General features: G+C 38.2%; 1 protein-coding gene across 2 annotated transcripts in view; it reads left to right on the top strand.

Moving 5' to 3' along the window:
- Positions 1 to 16,921, top strand: part of LOC120426429 (ataxin-1) — a 115,951-nt gene that overhangs the window by 9,961 nt on the left and 89,069 nt on the right. Inside the window, exon 1 of one of the 2 annotated variants that reach the window (XM_052706061.1) lies at positions 12,590 to 13,489. The exons of the other annotated variant lie outside the window; for it this stretch is intronic. The gene's annotated coding sequence lies outside the window, so the exon portion shown is untranslated. Of the gene's footprint in view, positions 1 to 12,589; positions 13,490 to 16,921 lie in introns of those variants that run through there. 2 annotated transcript variants of the gene reach the window in all.

Genomic DNA, 16,921 nt, shown 5'->3' with positions numbered 1-16,921 from the left:
ATTCTGAGCAAATGTCTGTCCCAAGTAACATTTTAGGCTTTATCAAAGCTGTCACAACCGCTATAAAACCTATCAGCCAAAACCAACATTAAAACCCCTTAGTCGTAACAAACTCCCCAGAACCTTGATAAACCCCACTTAAAACCCAAAAGGACCTCCGCAAAAGGTTGTTACGGCCTATTTATAAAACCTACATAGGAGTTCAAGGCTTTACAACTGAATCCTAACAACATCCTCAAAGCCTTGATAAAACCTTTGTTAAAACCTAGTCAGGAGTTATGGAAAAATGACATTTCATACGTCTTTAAACGTCTTATGCCAAATAGGTTTTATTTTGGCAAAAAAATAAGTCTTCGTCTTGCCAAATGAAATTATGGAGATGGTTGTCAAAAATGGCGATGATAAATAATAGATATTAGAGGTAATCCAAATAATTTGAATGCTTATTTCTCACAATTGGTGGGTCTCGTGGCGCAGGGGTAGCGGCTTCGGCTGCCGATCCCGATGATGCTATGAGACGCGGGTTCGATTCCCGCCTTATCCACTGAGCTTCTATCGGATGGTGAAGTAAAACGTCGGTCCCGGTTTCTCCTGTCTCGTCAGAGGCGCTGGAGCAGAAATCCCACGTTAGAGGAAGGCCATGCCCCGGGGGGCGTAGTGCCAATAGTTTCGTTTTCGTTTTTCGATGGCTCAAATTCAGCTGCGGTTGAAATTTTATTGATAAATGTAGGGGAGATAGAGCCAAAAAAATCAACTCGCTTCATCAAAAATCATTATTTTGTAATCATAGTGTTTAATGTTAAAAAATATTTTATTGCAATTCTTTGAAAAAAATGTTCAAAATATTTTTAATCATCTATCGCTATATAAATCATACCAGAAATATGTGTGTTTTCATCAAATTTAAATCAAATTTTTCAGTTTTCTATTTTTTCAATCAAGATGGCGGTCAATCATATTCAATCAGAGCACGCGTCTAGCGCCATATTTATGTACTGCTATTTGGCCGCGATAAATGCTCTTTAAGGAGCTTATGGTTTTAAGTGAGCTTTTTACATGCCTAATGGCACTTGACAGCTACAACACCCTAGGTTTTAACAAAGCATGCGATAAAACCGTTTGGCATGGCATTGCCATCTGGTTTTCAAGCCTCTGTTAAAACTTTCATAAAACCTTATTGAAAGCCAGTCGGCTTTTATTTCCACCCGGTTTTATGTCCGAGGCATAAAACCCTGTTAGAACCTATTAATTAGCTCTTGCTTGTTGGTTGCGGTGAATGCCCAAATAAAACTATTAGGCAATCAAGATGCTACAATAAACCCTTAATAAAACTTGGTGGTGGCTAGTTGGTTTAAAAATGTTACTTGGGGTGCGTGTGGATGGACGTAGAATTTTTTTTCTCACTCACTTTTCTCGGGACTGGCTCGACCGATTTTGTCCGGATCTATGTTTTTTTATTCATCTTCAGGTTCTTTAAGTCTTTTTTAAATTTCATCCGGTTTGGTGGAGTACTTTAAAAGTTATGTTCGAAAAACTGTTTTAGTTGATACAAAAAGGGTCATTATTTATATAATTTGAAAGCTCCGGCAAAAGGCTGTCGGAACTTTCCGCTCAGTGCACGCACACAAACACCGCAGTGCTTTCAAAGGGTTCATTAATTTTATCATAGATGGCAGCACTCAGATGTATAGTGTCCTTACTAAGTAAGCGTTAGCCAAAGCTTTCGTAGTGTGTGGTTGCAAGGCTTTTAGGAGGAAGGCAGCAACCACCTTCTGGTGGATTAGGTAGCGTTTTTATATGTATAGAAGAAGATAGATTTTATATACAGGGTGTTTGGTTCATGGATGCGGATACTTGCTGGTTCCCTAGAGGACCCCGAAACATGAAAAAAAAATCTTTATCGGCATGGTCGAATTCTCATCCTAAACCGAGTTAAGTAGAATTTACTGTTTTGAGGAGTTTTTACACTAAAATCGATTTTTCTTATGATTGGGATCATGAAAAGCTTCGCTTCTGATTTCATGCGAAAGCTGAGTAAATCGCACGATATAAAATGATTTTTGAAATTTTTTAAACTTTAGTTAAGTCTGCCAACAGAGCCTTGACCATGGCATGTATCTATGCAGGATGATGTATTAGGATGAAGCCTTGAAGGCATTGTTCTGTTTAAAAGTTATTGGCCAAAAACCCATATACAGCAATTCCATTTGAAAAGAGCCTAAACCGAAAAAAAAGTTCTCCGATCGGGCTCAAAATTTTTCTGGGGGTTCCTTGGCCAAAACAATTAAACCCGTATTTTTTTTTGTTTGGCCATTAGGGTGATCTACATCGTGCTAGGGTGGTTCAAAAAATGGCAATTTTCGTCATTTTTCGCAAAAACCACTTTTTTCAAAAAATCATATCTCCGCGTCATTTCATCCGATTTTAGCTGTCTTAGACGCAAAAGAAAGGTGATGAGTTTGGCTATTTGGGAAAAATAGTAAGAAGTTTCAAAAATCTAGCTAAATTATACAAAACAAGCCTTACCCGACAAACTTCGTTCTGCATTTTTTTTCGTTTGTTGACGTTTTTAACTTTTTTGCTTATTCAGCCTCCTGTGATCAAAATTTGATTTTACGTAACTTTTCCCATACAATCTGCAGATTTTCCGGAATCGGTTCCAGAGTGGTCAAAGTTGTCACTTTTTGGCGTAAGAACCTTCCTTGGACTTATACGAACCCAACGCAACAAAGAGCACCTCGATCCGACGTTCCGTGTTGAATTGATTCGCGTTCGAACAAAACCGTCGAAATTTTATATATATATATATATATATATATATATATATATATATATATATATATATATATATACAGCAATTCCATTTCAAAAGAGCCTAAACCGAAAAAAAAGTTCTCCGATCGGGCTCAAATTTTTTCTGGGGGTTCCTTGGCCAAAATAATTAGACCCGTATTTTTTTGTTTGGCCATTAGGGTGACCTACATCGCGCTAGGGTGGTTCGAAAAATGACAATTTTCGTCATTTTTCGCAAAAACCTCTTTTTTCAAAAAATCATATCTCAGCGCCATTTCATCCGATTTTAGCTGTCTTAGACGCAAAAGAAAGATGATGAGTTTGGCTATTTGGGAAAAATAGTAAGAAGTTTCAAAAATCTAGCTTAACATTTAAAAAAGTCGCATGAAAACTTAAAATGGCGTTTTGACCGTGTCTGGACCAAAGAGCCTATGTCTGAAAATATTTTTATCGGATTCCTTGGAAAATTTCACATAGTATATCAAAAAATTGGCGATGTCGAACCGTAAGTTTCGGAGATATGATTTTTTGAAAATAAAAACTGGGTTTTTCGACGCGCCACGCGCAAAAATTGAAAAATGACGAAATTGGCAAAAAATCAACTTTTTCCACTAAAACTGCGATAACTTTAAAATTTCAGCGATGACCTATAGATGTTTGGGTACCAAAATTTTCGTATTTGAAAGACGCAACTTTTGGTACCATAACATCTATAGGTCATCGCTGAAATTTTAAAGTTATCGCAGTTTTAGTGGAAAAAGTTGATTTTTTGCCGATTTCGTCATTTTCCCGTTTTTGCGCGTGGCTCGTCGAAAAACCCAGTTTTTATTTTCAAAAAATCATATCTCCGAAACGTACGGTTCGACATCGCCAATTTTTAGATATGTTATGTGAAATTTTCCAAGGAATCCGATAAAAATATTTTCAGACATAGGCTCTTTGGTCCAGACACGGTCAAAACGCCATTTTAAGTTTTCATGCGACTTTTTTAAATGTTAAGCTAGATTTTTGAAACTTCTTACTATTTTTCCCAAATAGCCAAACTCATCATCTTTCTTTTGCGTCTAAGACAGCTAAAATCGGATGAAATGGCGCTGAGATATGATTTTTTGAAAAAAGAGGTTTTTGCGAAAAATGACGAAAATTGTCATTTTTCGAACCACCCTAGCGCGATGTAGGTCACCCTAATGGCCAAACAAAAAAATACGGGTCTAATTATTTTGGCCAAGGAACCCCCAGAAAAAATTTGAGCCCGATCGGAGAACTTTTTTTTCGGTTTAGGCTCTTTTGAAATGGAATTGCTGTATATATATATATATATATATATATATATATATATATATATATATATATATATATATATATATATATATATATATATATATATATATATATATATATATATATACAAGCCTTACCCGACAAACTTCGTTCTGCCTTTTTTCGTTTGTTGACGTTTTTAACTTGTTTGCTTATTCAGCCTCCTGTGATCAAAATTTGATTTTACGTAACTTTTCCCATACAACCTGCAGATTTTCCGGAATCGGTTCCAGAGTGGCCAAAGTGTCAATTAGTTAGCATAAGAACCTTCCTTGGGCTTATACCACGGGTGCTCAAAGTTTTTTTGATCCGGGCCAAATTTGAAGCCCAAATGAGGTTGCGGGCCAAATTTACAAAATAGGTTATTGAAAAAATGCATTTTCGGAATTGCAAAAAATTTTGTATGGAAATCGGTGCAAAATTAGATGTTTTCATCACTCGTCGAAAATAACCGTTGAGAGCCAGAATTTCAACTTTTCAATGGAAATTTTTTTTTAGAAAATTATTATTTGTTCTAGTTTTTTTTTTCAAAATTGTAAGATTCGACGAAAACTACATTTTTGCGAAAAAAAAACAATTACAGCCTAACAGTTCATCGAAAAATTCACTAAAATTCCCAAAAATGCTCAAAATGATTCTAAACACAGAGGCATACATTTTTAATAAATTTCAGCTGATTGTACTTTGAATTTCATTGATATTTTGAAGCTTTTTGAAAAAAAATACCCCCAATACTCGAGCCAATTTTTAATAATGGGAGGGGGGGGGGGGGAGTTGGTCAACAAAACTTTGTAAAATTTTTGCAACAGCCTTATTCCTCCGATTTCAACATTTTGTCTGCCTTCATCAGATGGTAGTAAATCAGATTCGTTAGCCAACTGTCTGTAGAGAATAATCAGGATAATCAGTTCGAATCCCGAGGAAAGGTTTCTAAGTGCAAAGTAAGTTTGAGGGTCAGTTCATAAAAAGGGTCATTATGACTTTTAAATTGGATTAAGAAATACTTGTATTTTTGTAATTATTACAGATTTATACCTAAGTCAAGTTTAAACGTTTTTCAATTTTTTCAAAAAATAATTGATGAAAGTTTTGACGATATTTACTAGTTTCACTAACATAGAAACGGATTAAATTGTTTTATTTATCAAGATTTTTTTTAACCAAATATTTGTGTAGTATAATGAGGATCAAAATAATAAATCATAAGTTTTTTATTAACAAATAATAAAAAAAGATGAGCATAAAAAAGTGTGAAATAAACCTGAATTTCGAAAAAAATCACTCCGCAAGTGGTCAACGGGCCATTTTACATGATCATTCAAGATGAGTCCGCGAGCCACTAAAAATCACCTCGCGGGCCACGTTTGGCCCGCGGGCCATACTTTGGTCACCCCTGGCTTATACGAACCCAACGCAACAAAGAGCACCTCGATCCGACGTTCCGTGTTGAATTGATTCGCGTTCGAACAAAACCGTCGAAATTTTTTATATATATAGAATATACAAGCTTTTCCCGGCAAACTTCGTCCTGCCCTTTTTTGATTTTCTGACGTATCTTGCTTGTTTGCTTATTCAGCCTCCTGTGATCAAAATTTGATTTTACGCAGCTATTCCCATACAATCTGCAGATTTTCCGGAATCGGTTCCAGAGTGGCCAAAGTTGTAACATTTTGGCGTAAGAACCTTCTTTGGACTTTTACGAACCCAACGCAACAAAGAGCACTTCGATCCGACGCTCCGTATTGAACTGATTCGCGTTCGAACAAAACCGTTGAAATTTTTTATATATATAGATAGAAGTCATATGAAAACTTAAAATGGCGTTTTGACCGTGTCTGGACCAAAGAGTCTGAAAATATTTTTTTGCAATTCCACTGTAAAACTGTCAACTTTTCCTGTCCTTCTGGAGAAACGATACGGCCTACTTTTCCCTACCAAAAATAACAGAAAGGAAAATTAATACCTTTCAAAACCAGTGCTGAAAAATTCTACTTTTCAGCACTGAAATGGGTGCTGAAAAGTTGAACTTTTCAAAACTATTATCGAAAAGTAACATTTTTCAATATTTTTTTTGTTTTAAACGGCGACATGAATGTTTGACATAAAATTTCATTCAAGAAGCGTTTTTCGGAATTGCAAAAAATGTTGTAAGCAACTCGTTGCAAAACTTGATTTTTTCAGCACTCGTCGTATTTATCCAACTCCAAAATCTTCTTTTTGCAACTTGTTGCATAAACTACTATTATCGGATTCCTTGGAAAATTTCACATAACATCAAAAAATTGGCTATGTGGAACCACAGAGTAAGACAGAGTCACTACTGCCATTTGATTTTTGGTTCCACTTTGTGGTACATCGCACGCCTGCTACCAGCAAACCTTATGGAGCCAAAAAATAAAATGACATTTCTTCGGACTGCTCGCTCTGTGTTACTCTGTGGTGGAACCGAACGTTTCCGAGATATGATTTTTTGAAAATAAAAACTGAGTTTTTCGACGCGCCATGCGCAAAAACAGGAAACTGACGAAATCGGCAAAAAATCAACATTTTCTCTAAAACTACGATAACTTACAAATTTCAGCGATGACCTATACCTACATGTCTGGGTACCAAAAGTTGCGTCTTTCAATTATTATTATTATTATTGCGCCTTGCAGCAATTTATAGAGTTTTGTGTCAATCGTGCTAGGCCTAGATTTTTTCATCACACTGCTTTGCAGGACTGAGAACTGTCAACTTTGCGCACTTTGCACCTCAGTAGAGTGCTGCGGGAAAATTTTCATCACAGTTGGCAAACTGATTTTCCATCACACCATCAAAACAAAACAAGTGTAATGCATCGACTTCTGACCACAATCTAGTCACCAAGTTGTGGTAGCCGAGGCAGTAAATCATTGAGATGGTCTGTTAAAGGTTCCTGGCTCGATTCTCGTAGTTGGAACTTTTGAGTTTTTTTGACGGGTTATTTTTTTAATGTGCTAGAGGGCATAATTCCTCTCGGCCATTATTGTAACGGTACGAGGCCATGATTTTGTCGGACGATTGCTGGTCAATTTTGGGTGAAAGTCAATTAAAATTATGGGGAATTGGCTGTAAATTCAATAATATTCTGAATAAAAAACAATACATTGTGGACGAAAGAAATCGGTATATTTTCAGTATAATCAGTCCAATTCTAAGCATCTCGTTATTACCCTATTGGTACTAAAACCAAGAAGAATACACATTTTTAGGCAGTATTTATTAGTCAACAGTAATATCCAAAAATGACATTGGTAGATCGGCCGAGCTCCAGGGTAAAGGATATCCAACAGTTACCGAACGCCCTCTTCAACTGGAACTCAGACCATCCTTCCATCTCGCGTTCATCTTCATCGTCTCGGCAGCACCGGATCAGCGGATGTTGGGAAAGACGATTCAACAATAAGTGAAGATGTCTGTCCCCAATGCAGACAGCAAGGCCCTCTGGTTGTCCATGATCCATCCGGCAAGATGACCAAGTACCGCTATACCGGCACCGAAGACCATATTTTTCCAGTCGGAACAAGCCGTGGTCTCCCTTGAATCACCGGTTCTGGGACTACCCGATCGAAGTCACTTTCTCTGCACTGGACACTTCATTGGTTTCTGAACTTTGGAAAAATAAATAAACATTAACAGCCTGCCTTGGCAACGGATATTTTCGTCATCACTGTGCTGAAAAAGCACTGTGATGAAAAAATACTGTGATGGAAATAATTGCGCAAGACTCTAGTAAAGTGCAAAATGCGCAATATTTTTTTATTATTATTTTTTTTCGAGGAATGAAGATAATTGAAGGATTGAAGTATGCAGATTGAAGGGACTGAAGAATTCATCGATAGATGGAGAATTATTGATATCGAGAAGATCGACAGCCAGAGAGTCGACTGTACTTCAGTTTGTTGGACATTCAATTAATTATATTTATAACTATAAAAATAGACAGAAGTTGAAACATCTTTCAAAAAGAACCGCGGCTCTTTTAATGTAAGCCATGTTTCGTTCGCTCTTTATAGGGGAAAAAAAAACGGAATCGACGTAACACCTTATAATGTGGCCCTCTTAAACCTTGCGGTTTCGTCAACGGATCCACAGGCGTGTATCGTTCTTTTTGCGACAAGACTCTGCCTCCCGGGTCTGCTAAGTGTGAAGATATGGCACGGGGAGAGGGCACCGAATACCTATATTTACACTTAGAATTTTTTGCGTCTGCCTCGGGATTCGAACCAGCGACCTCTGGATTGTGAGTCCAGTGCGCGGTCCGATTGATCCACACAGGCAGACGATAGACGATAGTTTATAGTGAACCGGCTCTTTGAGCGGCCCGCTCTTTTTTGCCCACCTCTAATGCAATGTTCTAATTACATCATTTCTATGAACTTTACCTGCACTTTTATTTAGTCTGCTGATTAAAAAAAATATTTGAAATTATCTGAGAAATTCAGGAATTTTTCATACTGAAATATGGCATTCGAGATCAAATTATTATACTCTTATTTATCTTGTTTCCCTTCTTCGAGAATTTCTACCACTTTCTAAACCCAACCGAAGTAAAACGTGTTAAAGAATCAACGTGCGAAGCAAGAACGGTGAAAATACTACAGAGCGAGTAAAATCGTAAAAGCCTCGGCAACAAAAGATACTTCCAGCGCACAAATGGACAAAAAGTTTCCCACTTGACTGCGCAGCAGGACCTGGACCAGGTCACCCAACAGACATTCAGACACCCGGAGGCATTGTATGAGTGGTGGGACTGTGTGAACTCAGAACGTGAACGTAGGAATCTTTTGCGAACTATTTCATGGCTTCTGGGATAGATGTGGCAGCGTTAATTGATTTAACAAGCTCATAGATAGCACTTTTTTGAAATAAGTGATAGTTATTCTTTTGATCCATGATTTAGGAAATATTATTTTGTTTGTTCTCTTGCAGATGTATACATTAATGTAAATATATAAAAACAAAATACAGGTCAGACTTGGTCATCAATCGTTTCGATTATCAAAAGTCTCAACTATACGCAGTATCGATTAATTGAATCATAGCCAAAACATGTTTTTTTTTTTTAATTTTCATCAAATACATCACCAACATCCAATCCGAGTTCTGCGACCCCATTTTAGTCAAATTTAAGTTGTGTATTGCCTGTTCCATCATTAGATTCATTTTCTTAACATTTTATCACAACCATTAGGGACACAATCTAGGATTTAAAATATCCAAATCATTTTTACTGATACGCCAAAAAACAGTAATCAAAAATGTAATGTAATTTAAGCATTCAGAGCAACGTATAGATGAATGAACTTTTACTAATCTTGTGCACTGTAATCTGTTATGAGCTAGAGGTAGGTTTAAGGTGTATAGAACCAAAAGTGCCAATTTTATTTCATTGAAACGACGATGGCTCATTCCACACCCATGGCGTTTGCACTTCTAAGCTGAGGAATTTAAATCACCCCCCATATTCTCTTCACACTTGAGTCTTTGTTTCGCCTTTTACCAGTTTTATTGTTTTATTTTGGTAATAAATCCTATTCCCAAAAATCTTCGGCGGTCGGTTTATAGTCACCTCTTCAGATTTATCCCGAGTCAACCTTTCCTATCTTCAGTCTTCAGTGGCGGCAAAGCTGACCTGGACCTGAACCTGAACCTTCAGGCTCTTGACCAGGTAAAAAGAGTTTTGAATTGAGAGTTTAAGGATAAAAATGGTCACCAGGATCGCTGCAGCTGTGAAAGTTTTGTCGTATTTGGTTTTAGAATATTTATTTCAACTTTATTCCATTAATGTTAAATATAATATTTTCATCATATTATTTAAATTATTTCAACATTTTTTGGACATATAAAACATAAATTAGAGGAGAATACATTAAATAAAATCATTTCTGATCTCTAACTCTCACAAGAGGCGCTCGGGTGCCCACCTGAATGCACAATAATGGGATGCCTTTTTTGTAGAACCATAATAATAGCCACTTGAAGTTCTCTGTACGGTTCTTCACGTTTCCCTTGTATTCTACAATATTTTTCACCTGAAAAAAAAATATAACAATGAAATGCCATAAACATGAATGTTGCACCTAGCGAGAAAAAGCGTTTATGCCTCGAGGAACGTAATGTGAGGAGAAGGAGGATGAGTAGACAAAGATCAAAACTTGATCGATGCAAGAAAGATATGGGAAAACAGATGAGAAAATCCAAGAAGATACATATAACTGCTAATTTGTGAGAAATAAACGGTGCAAATCTTAAATATTTACCACATAATTATTTTTATTTGGATAAGCATTTATCATATTTCTTTTGAAACTTCGAATCACTACAGCCAATCGGTTATCTTTGATGATTATTAAATTTAATACAAATATGTACCGGGACCGTGGTGTAGGGGTAAGCGTGATTGCCTCTCACCCAGTCGGCCTGGGTTTGATCCCAGACGGTCCCGGTGGCATTTTTCGAGACGAGATTTGCCTGATCACGCCTTCCGTCGGACGGGAAGTAAATGTTGGACCCGGACTAACCTAAAAAAAAAAAGGTTAGGTCGTTAGCTCAGTCCAGGTGTAGGAGTCGTCTCCCTGGGTCCTGTCTCGGTGGAGTCGCTGGTAGGCAGTTGGACTAACAATCCAAAGGTCGTCAGTTCGAATCCCGGGGTGGATGGAAGCTAAGGTGTAAAAAGAGGTTTGCAATTGCCTCAACAATCAAACCTTCGGACACCTAGTTTCGAGTAGGAATCTCGCAATCGAGAACGCCAAGGCAATGCTGTAGAGCGAATAATTTGATTTTGACAAATATGTACCTACAAATCTTAGGATGATTTGCAAGTAGATCCTAAGGGCTATTTGTAAACAAAGCCATTCTCGATCGAATCTCGTTTATTTTACGTATTATCAACATCAAAAGTGTTTTGAATTGTTCATCTGCACGTCCTTTAAAATAAAATGCTGTTCACTGATAAACCATGAAAGTTTGAACCATGAACTATTTCAAAAGGTCCTATCAACATAGGAACCCTTATCAACGGCTTATTTCTTTCCTGACATTATTTTTGCAGACTATATATTTTTTCATATTTAAATAAAATGAATTCTTTTGATGTATAAGGACAGTTTCGTCAACTCCCAAGAACCTAGAAGCTGACGATCGTGACGCCATCTGACTGTTTCCAATACCGGTTCGCTCGTTGAAAGGAATTGAAAAATGTAAACTTAGTGAAGTTTTACTGTTTTTGGTGAGAATTTTGATAATGATGGAAAGTTCCACTAATATCGTCTATATTATATTACTTCATTTTATTTTTCATAATAGCTAAGCTAAGCTAATAAAATCTTTTGTTGTAAGAACATCTTCATTAAACTGAAATCCTAGCTGTGTTCAGAACTTTGAAGCAGCAATGAAATTTATCTAAATTTAAGAGACATTTTCTAATTATATGAAAATATGATGCAAAAAACTAAAAAAATTATAATAAGGAGGCATGCAAAAGTAAATTCAAATAATTTTCATGAGTTGTTATGTCAACCGTCTAAATACTTTTAAAACCGCACGGTATATCAACACTGAATTCACCAAATTGGCTTATATTTAGCATGTAAAGACCGTTACATAGGTCCAGTTCAAAGTTCACGACCAAATCAAATAACTGACGGACTGCCTCGTCGACTCAGACGTTTTGACGAATCCAAAGGTTGTGAGTTCGAATCCCAAAGCGAGAGGGACCTAGGTACAAAAGACGTTTTAGGGCAATACAAGCTTTCGTACGCAAATCTTCTGCTTGTAAGTTGTGAACTCTAGAGTAAATTTTCAAAACAACCAAGTCAAGTCATGGGTTTCCTATGCAGATAAGACCTTTTGAAAATTCAATCTAGAACTGTTTTAAAACCACCCTAGTGCGTTAAATTTTTGCACGAATAATACATTGATTAACTTATTACTGTATAGTAAGAAGTACTGAAAACAGCTTCTTTCGTATTCATTCGTATATTTGCGTTTGGGTGTGTTGAGAGAATGTGGTAGACTGGTTCAAATTTCCGCAATCAACTTGTCGCGTGTCGTACAACTTGTTGCTCTGCAGTCACAGTAAACGTTGTGCAATCCTTTTTTTAGTTGTACCATGGTGACAATTTTAGTAACTGCCATGATTTTTTTTTGTCAAGAAGGTTTATAAGAGGTTTAAGTTGATTTGTCTCGGTTCAAAATTTTCGCTTTGTGAGGATAAGTCTGAAATTTAAACACACCTTAATTTGAACTTGTCTAACCCGTGAGAGAGAATACTACAGTCGGCTTAGTTAGTTGCTCAAACAAGCCAGTATGATTTTTTTTGTTGCTTTCGCGTCGTCGGATGGTGCTCCGGGTGTGTGCGTCCGCTCTGGCCTGGGTTTGTGTAGAACGTAGAGCAAACGACGAGCGAGCGAGTAAGCAAAGTGAGCAAAGAGCAAGTCAGGTTGGAATTCTTGGCAAGATATTTAGTCGTTCACCGACAACCGACCTGTGAACGTGTGCTTTCGAACTTTTTTTAGACGTCCGTTTTTGGGAAGGGCAAGCGCGTGGGCAGCCGAGAAGAGGACATTTCAATTGGGATCGTGATCCGTGTGAATTGTGTGTGATGCATCTGGAAAAAGGAGCGTTTCGAGCGGCTGTGTGCATGCATGGTCGGTTTGATCTGGATCTGGTTTAACCTGTGAGAGGCGTTAAAAGTGTGTAGTTGTGGGGGTTGAAGATGTTTACATTACCGCAACCCGTTAAGTAATGAGAAGTGTTGATGCTAGTGCTGTTGAAAAATTCCAATGTTCTACACGTTTCTCAACTCGGGAGAAAGTAACAATTAAGCTCGACTCGGCTTATCACAATTATGTCTCGAGAATAGCATCTGATAGCACAATAACTAAGTGCTTTTGCGCTACGTCCATTCAAAAAGTGTGTGTGTGTGTGTTTGTGTGTGGGTGTGACACGATATGCAAATTTTGAATAAGTATTGATGAAAATAAATAGAACGTAGCGCCTGTTAGTATGTGCCGCCGAGAGTTCGTCGGGGTGTTTCTGCGGCTGTATTAGTGCCAGAAAAATTGTTGCTTCTAGTATAGTTGCGGAGAAGAAAAACCGGAGAGCCAGCGAAGAAGTTGACTCAGACACGGAGACGGGAATGAATTATTAATACCCACACGTTTGTTTGAACGATCATAAAAGTGACGATAAGATTGAACGAATTTGATACGTACTGAAATACGTACTTGGAATCGTTTATAAAGTGACCCCGCCGGAGCGGTTTAGTAGTAAAATTGAGCCCTGCCTAATCAGAGAGCTGATCTTCGGTGTCATCGTAGTAAATGGTGCGAATTGATGAGCGGCCCAGCAGGTAAAGTTCATAGAAATGATGTAATTAGAACATTGCATCACTCAACTGTACCAAGTATTCGTAAGATCATTACATCGTCAGTTTTGTGCTATCTTGTGACATATCTGCTGCAAAAAGTTAGGACGTGTCACATGATAGTAAAGAAGCAACGACATGGAGATGCGCGGTTTTTTAAGCGACATCATTTGAAAACACGGTGTGGCTAAAACATAATACATATCGCCGAGATACCATTATCCAAAATTTCGATTATCCGAAGTTTAGATTTTAAATCATGAACAACACATTCTATCTCGCGTTTTTTTTTTACTTTGAACATTAAATGTGACCCCATTTAAGTAATATTAAAATAGTTGATTGCTTTTTAAATTACAAAATGTAAATTTTTCATTATTTCATCAGGAGTGTATTTGGCTCGACAATCAAAAATAAGACTAGGAAAAAAAACATATTTTTTATGATTCGATTATTCGAAGTATTTTTTTTTTCCAAAGCCTTCGGATAATCGAGTCGGAATGTTACTAAAAAGAAGAAAATATTCTAGCAGTGAAAATTGGGGTGTAGGAAAAAACGTCTTATCTAAATATATATGGAGACGCATGGTGTTCCATAAAAAGAACTTAAAATGTTTGTCATACTGTACTTTATAAGTTCCAAAATCAATTTTGGAATTAAAATGCACTAGAAAAATAAACCACTGAGCGTCGCCCATAGAATGAGCCCATCGAGTTAATTTCATGGAGGCGCATGGTAGGTATGTGATTCTGTGCAGCGAAAATTTTATTATTGAAATTAAGAGTAATACTCTCAAAATTAGTCTGCACTAATGTAGTCAAGTTTTGTTCACTCCAAGCAACATATTTTAACGGAATTTGTAAAGTGGATCAAATTCTTTGAGAATATCATATGTCCACGAATCAGACAATGTGAGCACATTGTCAGCACATCGTTTAGCCGCGAATCCAATCGTCGGAAAGAGAGCCACCAAAACGACAGCAGCCAAGCCATCATCCAAAACATGTTCATATGAATATTCTAAAAATAAATCAAATCGCGCTTGGCGACTGCGACTATTATTTCAAACGATAGCATTGTGCATTGCACTGCGCGAACGTTCCTGCTATTGTTGTTGGTGTTGTTGTTTCTGTTGTTGTTGTGGTTGTTATGATCGTCTGTTTATATACCGAAACAAATAAAAACAAGTTTGAGCGAATAAAACACCGGATTGTGTGAACCCACGACGACGAGAACTTGTCTTCCATTTATACATTCAAAGCTCTGGGTACGGTGGAGAGAGAGAGAGAGAGAAAGAGAGAGAACGAGAGCCACATTTAACACACCACCACTGTAAAGAAGCTTAAACAGCAGCGAAAACGTGACGAGTTTTAAAAAGTGGCGAGTTTGGGAGGAATTTGATGAAATGTTATCAAAATACCTAAATACTTTGTTTTGTAATATTATATTGCTCGATTTTTCCTAACGTAGTCTTTTTGTTGAAATTCACGAGCGATCTCTGTTGATTTTTTGAAAAGTACAACTTTTTAGAACCCATTTCAGTGCTAAAAAGTAGAACTTTAAAGCATTTATTTTGAAAAGTGTTGCTATTCGATTCTGTTATTTTTGGTACAGAAAAGTAGGCTATTTCGTCGTTCAATGACAGGAAAAGTTAGTAGTTTCACGACGGAATTGCAAAAACGAATTTTATAGTTCTATCATCTTTGGCTGAGCCAGTAACAAGAAGGTGTCTTCTTTTTATAAGTTTTGGAATCTTTTAATTGTTTTGGCGGGACTTGTGGTGTAGGGGTAAGCGTGGTTGCCTCTCACCCAGTCGGCCTGGGTTCGATCCCAGAAGGTCCCGGTGGCATTTTTCGAGACGAGATTTGTCTGATCACGCCTTCCGTCGGACGGGGAAGTAAATGTTGGCGCCGGTCTAACCTAGAGGTTAGGTCGATAGCTCAGTCCAGGTTTAGGAGACGTCTCGGTGGAGTCGCTTGTAGGCAGTTGGCCTAACAATCCAAAGGTCGTCAGTTCGAATCCCGGGGTGGATGAAAGCTTAAATGTAAAAAGAGGTTTTCAATTGCCTTCGGACATCTAGTTTTGAGTAGGAATCTCGCAATCGCGAACGCCAAGGCGATTGATTTTTTTGCTTGTTTTATGCTATGCAAGAAAACACAAATTGGCGGTAACAATTTTTGATAGCTTTGATCAATTTTTAAATTTTCCACAAATGTATTTTTAAGAATCACTGAAAGGTTGATTCAGATCGATGTCTCAGCAAGTCCAGTTCACCGCAGGTACCTGAACATGGGCAATTGGGACGCTTACGCACCATAATTAAAGACCTTAATAAAATGACTTGGGCACACTGCTGCACTTTGTGCAATTAAGTTGGATGCGAGATGTTTGCAACAACAACAAAAAATGTAGTCCAAAAGATGGTACACCTAATTGAGCGACGGGAGTACAATTTTCACTGCGTAGAAATTGAGGACACACTACTCTATACGTGGTGGCCGCCGACCTATAATGACCACTTTTACGATCATACCGTTGCTTTTGCGCTGCTGCTGACAACGTTGACAACGCGTTCAACAATGTATGCGGACATTGCAGCATTGAACACACATGTTTCACAACATAAATTTGCCGCATGCACAAACTCAGCGAGAGGAGAGAGAAAGAGATGCTGAAGAAGACGCGTTCGGTCGGGGCGGTTGACTTTCGCACGATATTTGCCCAAGACCGGCGCGTCGTTTTTCTTTTTCCGGGAATCGGCAAAAAGTAGAAGAGTGGTGGCAGAAACCTGCCCTGCCCTGGATCGAGAAGAAGATCGGGTGGCATGACGCAGCTGAATGGGCCCCGATGGGCATCAGTTGTCCGACGAGGATCGATGGTTGTTGGAATCAAACACACGATCAGCGTGACGATAATAGTAAATGATTTAACCTCATTATTAATTGATATTATTTTTCCATGTACGCGCATCGCACGGTGCATCGTGGAATGAAAATCCGGGAAGACAGCCGTGGTCTTGGTCGTTGTAGAGGCAGTTATTCTGCACGTTCTCCATGTGAACGATCCACTCTGTAAAGAGACGACGACGATCAAGACGACGTTGTCAGATCAGCAGCGAACCATGCAGCATTCCTATCCTATCTGCGTCTACGTTTTGTTTGGCTCGTTCGCAAATGTGGAATGCACCCTCTTCATTTTGGCCAACTCGTCGGAGTGAACGAGCGAGTTGGCGTGAAAGAGAGACGCGAAGATTCATCCATCTCTAAAGACACGGATCCAGCACGGAGGCACCCCAGACATCGGTGCTCGGACCACGCCACGTATAATGGAGGCTCCATCATTGGGCCGATTCTTCGTATGACCGACGGGGTCCGGTGGCTTGAACTTGTGGCTAATTCCGTTGCGCGCCCGCGTTCT

This window comes from Culex pipiens, chromosome 1 (genome assembly GCF_016801865.2).
Source record: "Culex pipiens pallens isolate TS chromosome 1, TS_CPP_V2, whole genome shotgun sequence".
Classification (NCBI taxonomy): Eukaryota; Metazoa; Arthropoda; class Insecta; order Diptera; family Culicidae; genus Culex; species Culex pipiens.
Note: the sequence above shows the minus strand (reverse complement) of the source record. Positions and strands in the feature narration are given on the sequence as shown.